The sequence below is a fragment of the Lolium rigidum genome, unplaced genomic scaffold, assembly GCF_022539505.1.
Source record: "Lolium rigidum isolate FL_2022 unplaced genomic scaffold, APGP_CSIRO_Lrig_0.1 contig_35654_1, whole genome shotgun sequence".
NCBI lineage: Eukaryota > Viridiplantae > Streptophyta > Magnoliopsida > Poales > Poaceae > Lolium > Lolium rigidum.
Window position 1 is genome coordinate 12,851 of NW_025900329.1, and position 16,010 is coordinate 28,860.

The 16,010-nt window shown below is 40.5% G+C and overlaps 1 long non-coding RNA gene across 1 annotated transcript; it reads right to left on the reverse strand.

Annotated features, from left to right (window-relative positions):
* Nucleotides 1-8,910: 8,910 nt before the first annotated feature.
* Nucleotides 8,911-9,807, reverse strand: LOC124681204. Its single transcript, XR_006995769.1, has 3 exons — nucleotides 9,748-9,807; nucleotides 9,584-9,638; nucleotides 8,911-9,487 (listed from the first exon to the last, which is right to left on the reverse strand). It is a non-coding gene; the product is annotated as an uncharacterized LOC124681204 (long non-coding RNA).
* Between the last annotated feature and the right edge of the window lie 6,203 nt (nucleotides 9,808-16,010).

Genomic DNA, 16,010 nt, shown 5'->3' on the forward strand with positions numbered 1-16,010 from the left:
CCCGCATTGACACCTGGGACAGTGACAGAAAGTTCTAAGGTTGTGTTGTGCTGTTGCCACTAGGGATAAAACATTGGCGCTATGTCCGAGGATGTAGTTGCTGATTACATTACGCACCATACTTAATGCAACTAGATGACCCGGTGCGCCCCGGCGCACATGCAAATGCAAGACAGTATTGTAACCATGTTTTATGCTGATAATGTATGTTTAGTTGTCCAAAAATTCAGCAGTTCTTTGAGAGCTCTTAAGCCTATATAGGCAAAGTTTTTTAAAGAAAATAAAAACATAAGTTTTACTCGGCTGATGTCTATTTAGGTTTCCAAGAAATCAGCTTGTCTTTGAGAGCCCTTAAGTCACGTATAAGCAATCCTTTTAAAAGAAAATAAAAAATTTCTAGCACAAATAACACATGTACAACACCTGAGCAGCATTTGTTGCATCTAATCAACGCATACAATAAGTAAAATCGAAGTAGTGTCATTTCCTTCAATAAGAATACACCAGGATCCCCACTAAGAATCAAACAACAAATGTGCGCGAGGCCACACCAAGTGCCCGATCATACTCATGGTTTTAAAGGCATCGCCTAAGCGACGCTTAAGCGTCCGAGCGTTCCAGGAGGGTAAGGCGTCGTCATCGCCTTTGTTTTCTGCCCAAGGCTTCCAAAGGCGTCTCTGAAGCGTTCAAAGGCGTCGCCTAGGCGCGAAATCGCCGCCTTGCAAGAATCCGGGACGCCTCCGTTCGTGCGCGGGAAACTTTGGGTTGGCGAGGAGGGGAAAACAGAAATGGCGGGCTAGGAGGAAAATTGAGGACCATCTATAGGGGAAAGAGAGGGAGGAGGAGCTCCTCTCACGCGACCTCCCCAACTCCGGCCAGATCTGCTGTCTGCTCCTTTATCTCGCCGGCCTCCCCAACTCCGGCCAAGCTTCGGTGACTCCTCCCACCGGTGCATCCCTCTCCCGGAGGGGAAACAATGTACAGCTTCCATGACAGCTTCTCTTGGTGCCTTGGTGGTGTCTGGTGTGTGTATGTGATGCACTTCGTCTTGCCTGCTTTGCCTCTGCTTGCCTCTGCTCATCCTACCTAGCTGATGCTTTGCTTCCAGCAAGGCAGCCTCAAAGGCGTCGCCTTGCAACGCCTTGGCGCCTTTAAAACCATGATCATACTTGCATACCAAGATCACTATACATCATTACCGTCAGTTCCTCCGATATTAAGCCTATCAAACAAATACAAAAAGAACTACAATCAAATATACAGCTGATAAAATAGAACACACATGCCATAGATGACCAGTTGCGCCCCGACGCAAATGGCAAAAGCAAGACATTACTCAAGCCATGCGATCACATTATGGCGAATGAGGTATTGACTTAGTGAAATAATTGTTTGTGTTTCTCACGCTGCTATATATATGTCCATCGATTACAATATGGCCCACTACTCATTCTCATGGTGACCATGGTAAATTTCATAAACACAAACATATACTTGGATAAAATATGTAAATAATGTTTCATTTCACATATTCTATAGGGAAGATGTATTCAATGTACAGAACGACAAAAAACTGCATTTAGTTCATAAATGTAATATCAATATCAGTCCGCCGACAGTTAACAATATATAAGTAGGGTACTCTTGTATAGGTACTAAAACATCTGCACAATATATGTATCATCCCTCGACTTCAGCACAAGTTATCTGCTACAGGAAAACATTTTCACTAAGCCAAAAAGAGAAAAGAGATCACAATAAAAAGCAAGCAGTGAGGACTGGTGAAACTAAAGATAGGATGTACGTGGCCAGGTTATCCTGATTTGCCTGGCTAAAACAGTATAGAGGAAACAATAAATGTTTACCTCATTGAGAAAAGAAACCTGGCGACAGAGAATTGCCTCAACACCACCACAAGTGACAAAGCTGCAAAGAATAATTCTGCATAGATACCTAAAGAGAACACAACAAAAGATACGAAGCAGTGTCTAAAAGTGTGAATTGTCTGTGAAGAGATTATTAACAAATGCATGATAAAATATATCTACATGAGGGACTATAATTAGTAGGATCTACATAATTTGGAAAACAATAAGGAAGTGAAATCCTGCGAAAAAATGAGAAAGGAACAGAAGAAATTACATGCACTCTGCTCCATTTGTTGTTTCTGCTCACTCGATAGTCGACACCCCTTTGTGGCTCAAGGAAGTTGGATGATGAGCAAGCGACAGAGACGATAGTCACCACCGAGAGTCGTGAGGCACGTCATACACTCTGATGCCCAACCGTTCGCCCCTTTCCATCCATAATGACTCTACCACTGAAGGCCGTCATGGACAGTGAGCAAGGGGCTAGAGCAGGAAAATGGTGAGCCCGCGGATGTCGTTGCAGCATGGCCGGTGAACATCACACTGGACGCTGGTGGTGGAAGACGGCAAGAAGCGAGGGACAGTGGCGATGAAGCTTCGTCCGAAATTGATATTCCTCTTTGTTTTCTCTGTGTTAACAACATCCTCCCTCTTGTCCCTGGGCATATGCATATCACACAATCAAAACATAACTAATAGTGATAAACCATGTTAACACTGGATAAAATATTAGATGCCCCATATCATACCTCCGATTCACTACTTCTTTGGGCCCTTGACAGCAACATCATAGCTAGATCCGCAAGAGAATCGACAACATGACAAGAAAGTCTAGTAACGAGCATGATCAACATATATACCTAAATTGCTCACAAATTCTATGACAAAAGCATGCATATTTTTTCAAAAACATGTCCTCTGAAAAGATTTAGAAATCCAAGATAAGTGGTGAAGTTCTGAATGCTATATCCACTAAAGCTATATAGTTTTCCTAAGTTTACCCAGAACAACATGTTTTAACAGAAAGGAAATGAAGGCAAAAAAATACATATACAAAATACGCATATACATGAAAGCTATTAGTCCAAGTTCTCTTCTCAATTTGGTCAAACAATGTAAAGATTCAATGCTAGTTACCTTTTGAATGGGAGACGCCATGAGAAAATGGAATTACACAAACAAAGAAATCATCGACTTATTTGTTCACACAAGATATTAGACACTGCAATCAGGCCACTAAGGTCTGTAACTTCCAATATATTTATACTGACCAAAAATAGGGTTACGAGGGAAAAAAAGCAAGGGGAAATATCCATCAATAATTTGAGCCACCTTTTCATTCATGACCATTCCAAAAAAAAAGGAGCATATATGTGAATGGCTGGTCATACATTAATGTATAATATATCCATCAGGGGTTCAACAACATTCTTGCAAATATATTTCTCAAAATTACAGTAGTAAGATGTAATGGTGTTATAGTATGACTTGCGTCATTGCCTTGCTTAACTATAATTAGGAGTAAATCACATGTGTAAGCACCCTAAAAATCACATTTATTTATGTATTTCTATCGTAGGAACTTGCCTTCTTTTGAGATTCCTAGGATCAAGTTTTCATCTTTGGGATCCCCATAGATCATCAAGACACCAGAGCACCTAACTGCCCTTTATGATGCAAGAATGGTGTTTGCGTTCACCTGGCATGAATGACAAACCTCAAATGGTAAGATCCTTTACCAGATTGATAAAACATGAGTAAAACAACATGTCCTCTGAAAAGATTCAGAAATCCAAGATAAGTGGTGAAGTTCCGAATGCTATATCCAACTAAAGTTATATAGTTTTCCTAAGTTTACCCAGAACAACATGTTTTAACAGAAAGGAAATGAAGGCAAAAAAATACATATACAAAATAGGCATATACATGAAAGCTATTAGTCCAAGTTCTCTTCTCAATTTGGTCAAACAATGTAAAGATTCAATGCTAGTTACCTTTTGAATGGGAGACGCCATGAGAAAATGGAATTACACAAACAAAGAAATCATCCGACTTATTTGTTCACACAAGATATTAGACCTGCAAGTGACATTTAAGATAAATTGTGTTCAGAGGCAACACCATAAAGTAATACATGTATAGCATAGTAGGAATGAAAATAAACACTGATAGGGGAACACAATAATTTGGTAGGAAGTACAATACCGGCATGATGAGATCCTGCCTGTCCCGCCTCGCATCCGCGTCACCACGGGCGGCGCGGTGGGGACTCGACTTGGAGAAGACGCGTTCCATAGTGTTGTCGGACGACGCCGAGGATAGGACGCGGCGCAGGGGGTGGTCGGCCATGGCGTGGAGGAGCCGCGTCAGCGGCATCAACCTGAGGCGGCGGCTGACACGGCCCCCGCCGACCGTCTCCTCCCAGCGCTCCACGCAGCAGCGCCCTTAAGCTTTGATATAAATTGATGATAATTAAGCAGTTAAAGAATGTAGGATGATATACTACAGTGGGATAGCAAGATAAGTTTGAAGAAAAGAAAAACATTGCTTTTCAATACACGGCCGGGCCGCTGGTATGGCATGTTATTCGTTATCGTTTCCTGAATCATACATTGAACTTTCAAGTGCTACCTCATTTAAGGAATTTCAAGACAATGACATTAAGGACGTATGAAGCCTTACTGACCTAACATATTCTATTTAACTAACTTTTTGCAATGAAGCTACTAAATCTCCCTCCATTTGAATGAAAGAAACAATATGCTACCTTGCTGACCGTTTTCATTATTAGTCCTTTCTCTATTGTTCTAAAATTCTTCCTACTTTAGTTTTGTTTCACACAATCCATGAGAATGGTTGTTGAGACCGAGAATTTCTACTCAGCAGCATAAACAAAGATAAATGGATGTAGCAGGTGGTGACCTGCATAAGTCAAACGAAATGGTTAGATATTTTGGGCTTTGTACTTCTCACATGGGGTGCTATCAACTTAAGTACCATGATTTTTGAAAGTAGGCTGGAGTGTTGAAATAAGCTGTTTGACCAAAATAAGCAAGTCTTAAACATATGGGGTAAAGAAACAAGAATGTTGCATGTATACACAAAAGAAAAGACCATATAAGAAAATTGATCAAGGTTGAGGATAAATTCGACAATGCGCCTCATATTAGCTACAACTAATTTTACTCTGACAATGTCAGTCAACACTTGCATGCAAACCTTGAAAACAATGGCAACAAAAAGATCAAATGATCCCATAGCTGCAATGATATATAAGAAAAGTCAAACATTGGGAGGGAAAATACCTCCTATATATATATAGTATTCCCATCCTGGTTCTCATACCTGCAATGTAGCTACAGGATTTATAACCACAGCAACAAATGATAAGTTATTTTTTTAGGCTCCCTATCAAATAAAGAGCAACAATTTGGCCGTCAAGGAAAAGGAGCAGCAATCTCTATTTTGACTGATGCACGGAAATTGCAGGCGTAACGAAAATGATAGTGGCTTACTAATAATATCCTTAACCATGCTATCGAAGAAGGGCAGCTCAATTTAGCCACCATCATTTCCACCAACATAACAGATCTGTTATCTAACCAGATAATATGGATCGGGAAAGTTAGGAAAGTTCTTGCTTAATTAAGTTGCCTATGTAAAGTGCGGGGACATAGATTATTTCCTGGTTAGCGCATCCTACGGATCAAAACACCGTATACATCCCCTTCAAGAGCACCATACGCCCATCACTTAAACCATCGTTATATCAGGGAGGGATAGCAGGACAGGGCCATAACAAAAAAGTAGTGGTGAGGCGACCTCCACATGGTTGAGAAAGGCAGGGGCATAGCGAAGAAGCAGCAGTGGCACGAACTCCCCGTGATGGAGTAGGGGATGGAGGCGGCAAGGTCAAGCAAATAATATAGCAGGGAGAGGTGGCTTGGGAGACATGGCTACCAGCCCAGCTCCTACACCGCCAACTCCATCACTCACAGACCTATAAGAACAATAACATTTGAAATTTTCATCATACACATGTTGCGCAACCGGAAATGAAGATAGAATGGGTCATTTCATGATGTGATGAGAACTACCTCTGTCCATGAGGAAACCCAAAGGGATGCTAGACAGATGAACACAATATCATGCAACATTCAAGAAATATATAAACATCTTAGCTGAAAGAAAATATTTATTTGATTATAAGAATTAGTAATGATGTATAATTCATAGTAAGCAAATAAAAATCTACAATGTAAACACACTTAGGTAATAAGTTAACAGCGAGAGGCCAAATTGGTTCATTGGAAGAGTTATGTTGTGCTGCCAAACCAGCCAAAACTAAACCACCACTTCTAGAGTCTCTACCATGTATACCCAAACCAAAGGTCGGATAGGAACATTGTAGGACAATAACTATTGATTTTAAGTGATGAACCTTGAACTATGGAGCAGATTTTTCACCTAAAATTAATTTTAGAACTCCATTTATATCTCATTTATCATGTTTACATGTATACTAACATGATTAAACTCCAATAAGGCCTAGCCGCTCACAGGAACTCTGTTGTCATATGCCGACAACATGAATATACATTGTAACAATATACAGACGTCTTGTAATGGTACAAGTACATGCAATGGACATTATAAGTCATATATTCACCACAGATTTCTCTACTGATTTAAAACATGTAACTGTACAAAAAGCTCAAAATTAAACTCATGGATGCAGATGAAGACTAATAGCAACAAAAGTTAAATTTGAGAACCATCAGGTCAACATGGATACAGAGCATACAGTATGCATCAATTTTCTTAGGACAAACAACCAATTATTGAGAGAAAAATAGTTACCAGTAATCTGAAAAATAGAGTTAGATAGCACTAAGTGTAGGCACAAAGTAGAAGGTTGTAACATGAGCTATAGTGGCAGTTTGGTACCTTACTTGTATGCCATTGTTGGGTTCAGACCCCACACGAGTAGCTCCGGTGAGGGCATTGCCAGTGCCTCAACCTCCTTGAGCCTTGAGTGAGGCCTCGGATTTTGTAAGAAGAAACAATGAACCTAGGGCAGCGCAGATTGTAAGAAATGGAACAAATCAAGAGAAGTAAAGGGGAAAAATCATGCCATAAGTTCTTACCATTAGATCAGATAGAACACGCAAACTTTGTTCCTTTAGGTGGACTGAAATAAACCATTTTCTCAAACCTGAATCATGGAGGGAAGGAAAAACCTGACCCTATATAATTCTGAACCTAAAATACATATCATTTGGTAATATTCTCTAACCAAAAGGAATTATGCATATAGGAGTATGCCAATAATAAAAACAGATCTAGCATATACGCTGATCAAGGGGCTAGCAAAGGGAGCTGCTCTAGAAGGATCATGCAATCAGATAGCATGTCCAACTACATAACCACTGTATTTTTTATCTTTATTTGAGAAATAGAACATGATGCAAAATGTTGGCATTTCCTGCATGTAGCTACTGACCCCTTTGGTTGTACATGTATCCAAAATAAGGAAAGAAAATTAAGGCGCAAAACAATATATCAGATAGTTTTTAAATAGTAATGCTCCAAAACTATCTATATCTTACATGCTCCATATACTATTCCACCAACATTTTTTCTATTTCCTGGTAAAAAGAACAAGTACCAAACCAAGTTACCAGAACAATGATAGGTTAACCCATCTTTATATTGTATAATAAATAAGCATATTTATATGAACTCCAACAAAGTGTGATTTTATGAAATGCACAAATAAATTGTATAAATCCTATTCAAGTAACATAGCAGATGGAAGCGGACACCACCCCTCATCGCTCTTTGTTTCAAGAGAAACAAATGAATAATCTTATATAAATGGAGGTATATATAATGCATTACATAGACTTCGTAAAATAATTCTTATACTTAGACTTATGTAGTACTTTAGCACCCAACCAAGAGTAGTTACAAGAAATCTGGCACTGCAGAATAACCCGATATGAACTGAAACAAAGAATTGAGCAGGTCGTACAACAAAAATGAGCCCATCAGATTCATAAGAGAGACTTTGTGCTTGCGGTTGAGAAGCTGATACGGGCGGCCAGGTACCTCATTTCTTATCCATAAACCATGAAGCAACTTAAGTAACTTCAATCAAACATACAATGAACAAGAGAAAATAATTGATCTACCCAAACTGTGAGACATTGAATCACAAGCCTATGCACGAACAACATACATCTACTTCCCATTCGGTAATTGCCTTAAACGCAAATAAAGGGAGAGAGACCAATCCGCAACAATATGAGACCAATCAAGAAATATATCTATTGCAGTTTTGCCTACACTAAAAACATAAGTGAAAAAAATACAGCACCATGTATTAAGAGTAAACAATATATTTCCCACAGCCGAATTAGCTATAGTGTATAAGCTCCAGACGTGAATAGCACTTCGCTGATCTACAATCTAAATATAGTTGCACCTCTTACAGATAAATAATGCTTTACAGCTTCTCGCAAAAAAAATGCTTTACAGAAAAAAAAACAAGCGGACAACAAAATTCAGAAACATTAAATAGATAAACTCATGAAAGAACGATTAAGAAAAGAAGGTTACCTTGGATCAGCTCATGTACTTGGACACCTAGGGAACTAATATGCATCACCCTCATTTCCACCACTCGTTGAATGTTATGCACCATCAATGGTCAGTTATCACTCAATACATGATAAGCACCGTAATTCTGAAACGCTCTCTCTGCGACACGCTCTAAAATGACCACCAATCGAAGTATCAGACACATTGAACAAATTGGCAAACCATGTGCATCCGTGTAAACATTAGAGCGGCTTATAAGCACGGGCGTACCCACGTTAAGCTAGAAGGTGTCACATGACACCGGGTAAATTCCATTTTCTTTGATGTATTGTGTAGATCTCCAGTGTATGACACCCTATGTGCTTCATACAATGACACCGACTTGATTTTGCTCTGGGTCCGCCCCTGCTTATAATGACAAGATGTAAAGACAAAGAAAACATTGTGTGCAGTCCAAGACAAAAAAAAATTGAAGAACATAACCTTCAAGAGGTTGGGATAAGCTACATATACTTCTCATTGATATTAGCCAATAAAGGAACAACTCTGGTTGGAACACACTATAAATCATGCATAATCATAACGATGCATATAAGGCTCTGAAGAAATGCCATGCATCTCACCGCCATCCACCGGAGCTTCACCGGAGACACAAAAATACCAAGCTTTAGTAAAGGAATGCAACCACCACATGTATCCAGATATGTAATGAGGGAGAGGTAAATTACCTTCACCAAGGACTAATTGTCAGGCTACTATAGTTATTGACTAAATCAGCAGAGAGATATTGAGAAATACCCTAAGCAAGAATACCATTCATATATTCACTACTTTGGCAGAGTGAATATTTGATGCCTCATTTAAGCAGAGAACCAACAGAGTAGTAGTGTGCGTCAAGACATCGAGGTAGTGAGCACTACTAAGATACTAATAAGCTCTCCACCTAGCCCTGTGAGGCTGTGAGCAGAACTCACAATAGAAACTATCCATGAAGAAAAGGCTATGCAGAACAGAACCTGTGAAACCAATGAAGAACAAAGAACACAAAAATTATTATTGTGTACTGGAATGGATGAGAAGTGCTTTCTATGAAGAGAACAAATATATTATACTTTATACCGCTTTGGTTTCTTCGCCGCTACACCATCTTTACTACCAGCGTTGGACCTACGATATACCAGGTAGCAAATAAATAATAATCTCTCGAAGCAACAATAACGGACGAATAAGGTTTAATATTGGTCTAAACAGAAGTGAAGTTCAGAAATATTATTACCCAATAATGCTGAATATGGTTTGCCAATGTAAGCATGAACTTTAAATGCCCAGCTAGCTTCATCGGCATGCCATCACCCTCCTCCGGGGGCGGCTCCTGTAGTCGAGAAGATCGGTCTAGTTTATTTGCATAACTACAACTAATAGGAGAGCAAGATAAAAAGTAAGAAAAATGCCAAAACAAAGAAATACGCATTTATGTGCAACACGGAAATATGGATGCTTACACCAGTAACTTATATTGTGCTCGCTGCATCTTTCGGACGGATGTTGTAACCACTTCCTCTAGGTAATTCACATCCATCTCCACACATGAGAATCAAAACAGCAGTGTAATTGGGGAAGAATAAATAGATGTGGTGTGTCGCCACCAAACTCGGATGCCTTCAAAGCTCCATCCAACCTCGCATCTCATCACAAAACGCCGGCATACCCGAAACACACAAGATGATCCCTTTTCAATGGTTTTGTGTGAAGCATATCACATGCCATTATTTTGCCCCTTTTAACTCTCACACATTAGAAATTCAGTGTAAGAAAAACCATAGCTTGGCCAGTGACATCTGGCCATCATGCATACATAGAATTGTAGTGTGTAACAATAGTATCACGAAGATAAACTTAAAATAAATTACATAAATGAAAATTACAAAGTTAAATCACTTTAAAATGAACCGTTGAATTAGTAAATCACCTGAAGGGTGGAGAGGTCTGCTGATTAGGTCGGGTACTCCATTACCATTGATACCAGCGGTCAACTGCTGCTTGATGCATGACAAGATTACACAACCGGCAATTACATTTGACAACCCACCCGAGACAACAATTGAGCATATGAGCATGTGTACCTCGGTGCTATAGGGCAGCGATGGTGGCGTCCGGAAGGGACCCCGGGTATCCTCCATACCATCACAGCCACCTGGGCCTATACCACACGCATTCGGATTGCGCGCTGAAGCGATACACCTCGACAGGCCCAATGGAGATGAATGCCACTTCTTCATAGCCTCGAGCGAGGAATGTTTCTACGTCAGAATTAACAAGCCACAACCACAGATTAGATAACCACAAAGATGGTGGGTTACGCTAATTCAGGCAGAGGTATTATGTACGTGCTTAAGCATGTATGAACTCGCAGATACTTCAGGGTTAGTGTACCTCGTTGTTTGAGCACGGATGAAGCGCCATTCCTGGCAAGTGCCTGGTGCGAAGGCGGTCGTTCACCGGCGAGATCTTCCAAGTGATAACCTCCCCGCCCCCGTCTTCCTGGCTCTGGTTGATCAACTGGACAGCACAAACAACCCACGAGCTCAGACGGCAGCAGCTAAAGTAGGTCAAATCCGAGTAATCGCGAGACGAGGGCTCACCATTCCGGGAGAAAACTTGACCCGCTTTGGCGCGAGGGTCTTGGTGACCTCCGGCGAGACCTCCTCCGGCAGGGGCAGCGGCGGCGGCGGGGGAGGAGGAGGCATGGGGACGGGCACCTTGAACCGCCACCGACGCGTCTGCCTCGACCTCAACCGCATCCCGCTGGCTTCACGACGAGTTTCCCGTGGACCTCGTCCGCCGCGCGATTGGGGAGGAGGAGAGGATGCGGAGATTTGGCGGGAGGAGAGGATGTCGGCCGTCCGGCGAGCTCCGAGCACTGCCCTCAGGAGCGGACGAATTGGGGGAGGAGGAGAGGAGGCGGCGGCTGAGTAAGGCGGATTGGGGGACGAGAGGCGGTCTGGAACCAATCGTGGTAGTCTAGGTTTTCACTGTATTGGAAAAAACGAGCAACGCGAATCATTTGCCCTCTTCTCTTAGCCACGGGACCCCATTCACAAGAGGGCCCAATCGTCATAGACTCATCCGGAGAAGCAACTCGGTGAGAAAAATTTCACCACATCGGACGGCTGAGGAAGAAAGTGGGAGGTGGGTTTCACAAACGTGCGGCCAGGATTGATGTGCCCCTCTCAGGTGCCTTGGATGGCTGGGTAGTCTAGGGACATTTATAGAAGAAATTGTCTGTTGCTTTGCAACTTAATACTGGAGGGGGTTCGGATGATAACCTGAAGGTGGACTTTTTAGGCATAGATGCAGTTGGATGGCGGTCTATGTACTTTGTCGTAATGCCCAATTAAATCTCACTATACTTATCATGTCATGTATGTGCATTGTTATGCCCTCTCTATTTGTCAATTGCCCGACTGTAATTTGTTCACCCAACATGCTTTTATCTTATGGGAGAGACACCTCTAGTGAACCGTGGACCCCGGTCCATTCTTTAATACTGAAATACAAATCTGCTCGCAATACTTGTTTTACTGTTTTCTCTCGCAAACAATCATCTTCCACACAATACGGTTAATCCTTTGTTACAGCAAGCCGGTGAGATTGACAACCTCACTGTTTCGTTGGGGCAAAGTACTTTGGTTGTGTTGTGCAGGTTCCACGTTGGCGCCGGAATCTCCGGTGTTGCGCCGCACTACATCCCGCCGCCATCAACCTTCAACGTGCTTCTTGGCTCCTCCTGGTTCGATAAACCTTGGTTTCTTTCTCGAGGGAAAACTTGCTGCTGTGCGCATCATACCTTCCTCTTGGGGTTGCCCAACGAACGTGTGAAATACACGCCATCAAGCATAGTTTCCGGCGCCGTTGTCGGGAGATCAAGACACGCTGCAAGGGGAGTCTCCACTTCTCAATCTCTTTACTTTGTTTTTGTCTTGCTTTATTTTATTTACTACTTTGTTTGCTGCATTATATCAAAACACAAAAAAATTAGTTGCTAGCTTTACTTTATTTACTGTCTTGTTTGCTATATCAAAAACACAAAAAATTAGTTTACTTGCATTTACTTTATCTAGTTTGTTTTATTTACTACTATTAAAATGAGTAATCCTGAAGTTGAAGTTCGTTCATTTAAGCAACAAGGGGGAGAATGTTTAAAAGATGCTTGGTATAGAATTAGTGATGCCCATAATAGGTGCACTAAGAAACACTCCACCACTATCCTACTCAGGAATTTTTATGTTGGTATCTCTAGTTGGAATAGATATGTTCTTGATTGTCTCGCGGGAGGTAATTTCCTAGGCGCTCCCGCTTTAGAAGCTAGCTGCATCATTGAGAGTTTATTTGGAACACCACCTGTTAATGAAACTAAAATTGAAACCTCCCTTGAGGATGTTATGAAAAAATTGGAAACCATAGAGAAAAAATTTCCGAGTGTTGAAACTAAGTTGGAGATATTACTTGATAAAACTGATGAACTTGATAAATCCCTAGGAGGAATTGATGAAATAATTAGTGTCCTAGGAACTTGTGTTGACCATGATAATCAAATTAATAGGATTGGCGAACTTGAAAAAGCTATGGGAACCTTGGGTTCAACCTTTTCATCTTTACGAGTTTAGAGAGAAAGCTTATGTGGGAAAGGAGCAAAAGTTTATGTATGTCTCTAAAGTGCCTAAACCAAAGAAATATTATTATAGGCCTAAAATTGACAAAGCCCCTAGTACCACTACAAATGGGGGAGCTTATGATATCAATGCTACATTTCGCGATAACACTTGAGTTACACTTTCTGCGCCTAGCTGAAAGGCGTTAAAGAAAAGCGCTTATGGGAGACAACCCATGTTTTTACTCCAGTATTTTTGTTTTATATTTGTGTCTTGGAAGTTGTTTACTACTTTAGCAACCTCTCCTTATCTTAGTTTTATGTTTTGTTGTGCCAAGTAAAGTCTTTGATAGAAAAGTAAGTACTAGATTTGGATTACTGCGCAGTTCCAGATTTCTTTGCTTGTCACGAATCTGGGTCTATCTCCCTGTAGGTAGCTCAGAAAATTACGCCAATTTACGAGCATGATCCTCAGATATGTACGCAACTTTCATTCAATTTGAGCATTTTCGTTTGAGCAAGTCTGGTGGCCTAATAAAATCCATCTTTACGGACTGTTCTGTTTTGACAGATTCTGTCTTTTATTTCGCATTGCCTCTTTTGCTATGTTGGATGAATTTCTTTGATCCACTAATGTCCAAGTAGCTTTATGCAATGTACAGAAGTGTTAAGAATGATTGTGTCACCTCTGAACATGTGAATTTTTATTATGCACTAACCCTCTAATGAGTTGTTTCGAGTTTGGTGTGGAGGAAGTTTTCAAGGATCAAGAGAGGAGTATGATGCAATATGATCAAGGAGAGTGAAAGCTCTAAGCTTGGGGATGCCCCGGTGGTTCACCCCTGCATATATTAAGAAGACTCAAGCGTCTAAGCTTGGGGATGCCCAAGGCATCCCCTTCTTCATCGACAACATTATCAGGTTCCTCCCCTGAAACTATATTTTTATTCGGCCACATCTTATGCACTTTGCTTGGAGCGTCGGTTTGTTTTTGTTTTTTGTTTTGTTTGAATAAAATGGATCCTAGCATTCACTTTATGGGAGAGAGACACGCTCCGCTGTTTCATATGGACAAATATGTCCTTAGGCTCTACTCATAGTATTCAAGGCGAAGTTTCATCTTCGTTAAATTGTTATATGGTTGGAATTGGAAAATGATACATGTAGTAAATTGCTATAATGTCTTGGATAATTTGATACTTGGCAATTGTTGTGCTCATGTTTAAGCTCTTGCATCATATACTTTGCACCCATTAATGAAGAAATACTTAGAGCTTGCTAATTTGGTTTGCATATTTGGTTTCTCTAGAGTCTAGATAACATCTAGTATTGAGTTTTGAACAACAAGGAAGACGGTATGGAGTCTTATAATGTTTACCATATGTCTTTTATGTGAGTTTTGCTGTACCGTTCATCCTTGTGTTTGTTTCAAATAACCTTGCTAGCCTAAACCTTGTATCGAGAGGGAATACTTCTCATGCATCCAAAATCCTTGAGCCAACCACTATGCCATTTGTGTCCACCATACCTACCTACTACATGGTATTTATCCGCCATTCCAAAGTAAATTGCTTGAGTGCTACCTTTAAAATTCCATCATTCACCTTTGCAATATATAGCTCATGGGACAAATAGCTTAAAAACTATTGTGGTATTGAATATGTACTTATGCACTTTATCTCTTATTAAGTTGCTTGTTGAGCGATAACCATGTTTCGGGGACGCCATCAACTATTCTTTGTTGGATATCATGTGAGTTGCTATGCATGTCCGTCTTGTCCGAAGTAAGAGAGATCTACCACCTTTATGGTTGGAGCATGCATATTGTTAGAGAAGAACTTTGGGCCGCTAACTAAAGCCATGATTCATGGTGGAAGTTTCAGTTTGGACATATATCCTCAATCTCATATGAGAATAATAATTGTTGCCACATGCTTATGCATTAAAGAGGAGTCCATTATCTGTTGTCCATGTTGTCCCGGTATGGATGTCTAAGTTGAGAATAATCAAAAGCGAGAAATCCAAAATGCGAGCTTTCTCCTTAGACCTTTGTACAGGCGGCATGGAGGTACCCCATTGTGACACTTGGTCAAAACATGTGCATTGCAAAGATCCGGTAGTCCAAGCTAATTAGGACAAGGTGCGGGCACTATTAGTATACTATGCATGAGACTTGCAACTTGTAAGATATAATGTACATAACTCATATGCTTTATTACTACCGTTGACAAAATTGTTTCATGATTTCAAAATAAAAGCTCTAGCACAAATATAGCAATCGATGCTTTCCTCTTTGAAGGACCATTCTTTTACTTTTATGTTGAGTTAGTTCACCTATTTCTCTCCACCTCAAGAAGCAAACACTTGTGTGAACTGTGCATTGATTCTTACATACTTGCATATTGTACTTGTTATATTACTCTATGTTGACTATTATCCATGAGATATACATGTTACAAGTTGAAAGCAACCGCTGAAACTTAATCTTCCTTTGTGTTGCTTCAATGCCTTTACTTTGATTTATTGCTTTATGAGTTAACTCTTATGCAAGACTTATTAATACTTGTCTTGAAGTACTATTCATGAAAAGTCTTTGCTTTATGATTCACCTGTTTACTCATGTCATTACCATTGTTTTGATCGCTGCATCCACTACATATGTTTACGAATAGTATGATCAAGGTTATGATGGCATATCACTTCGTAAATTATCTTTGTTATCGCTTTACTCGCTCGGGACGAGCAGAACTAAGCTTGGGGATGCTTGATACGTCTCCGACGTATCGATAATTTCTTATGTTCTATGCCATATTATTGATGATACCTACATGTTTTATGCACACTTTATGTCATATTCGTGCATTTTCCGGAACTAACCTATAACAAGA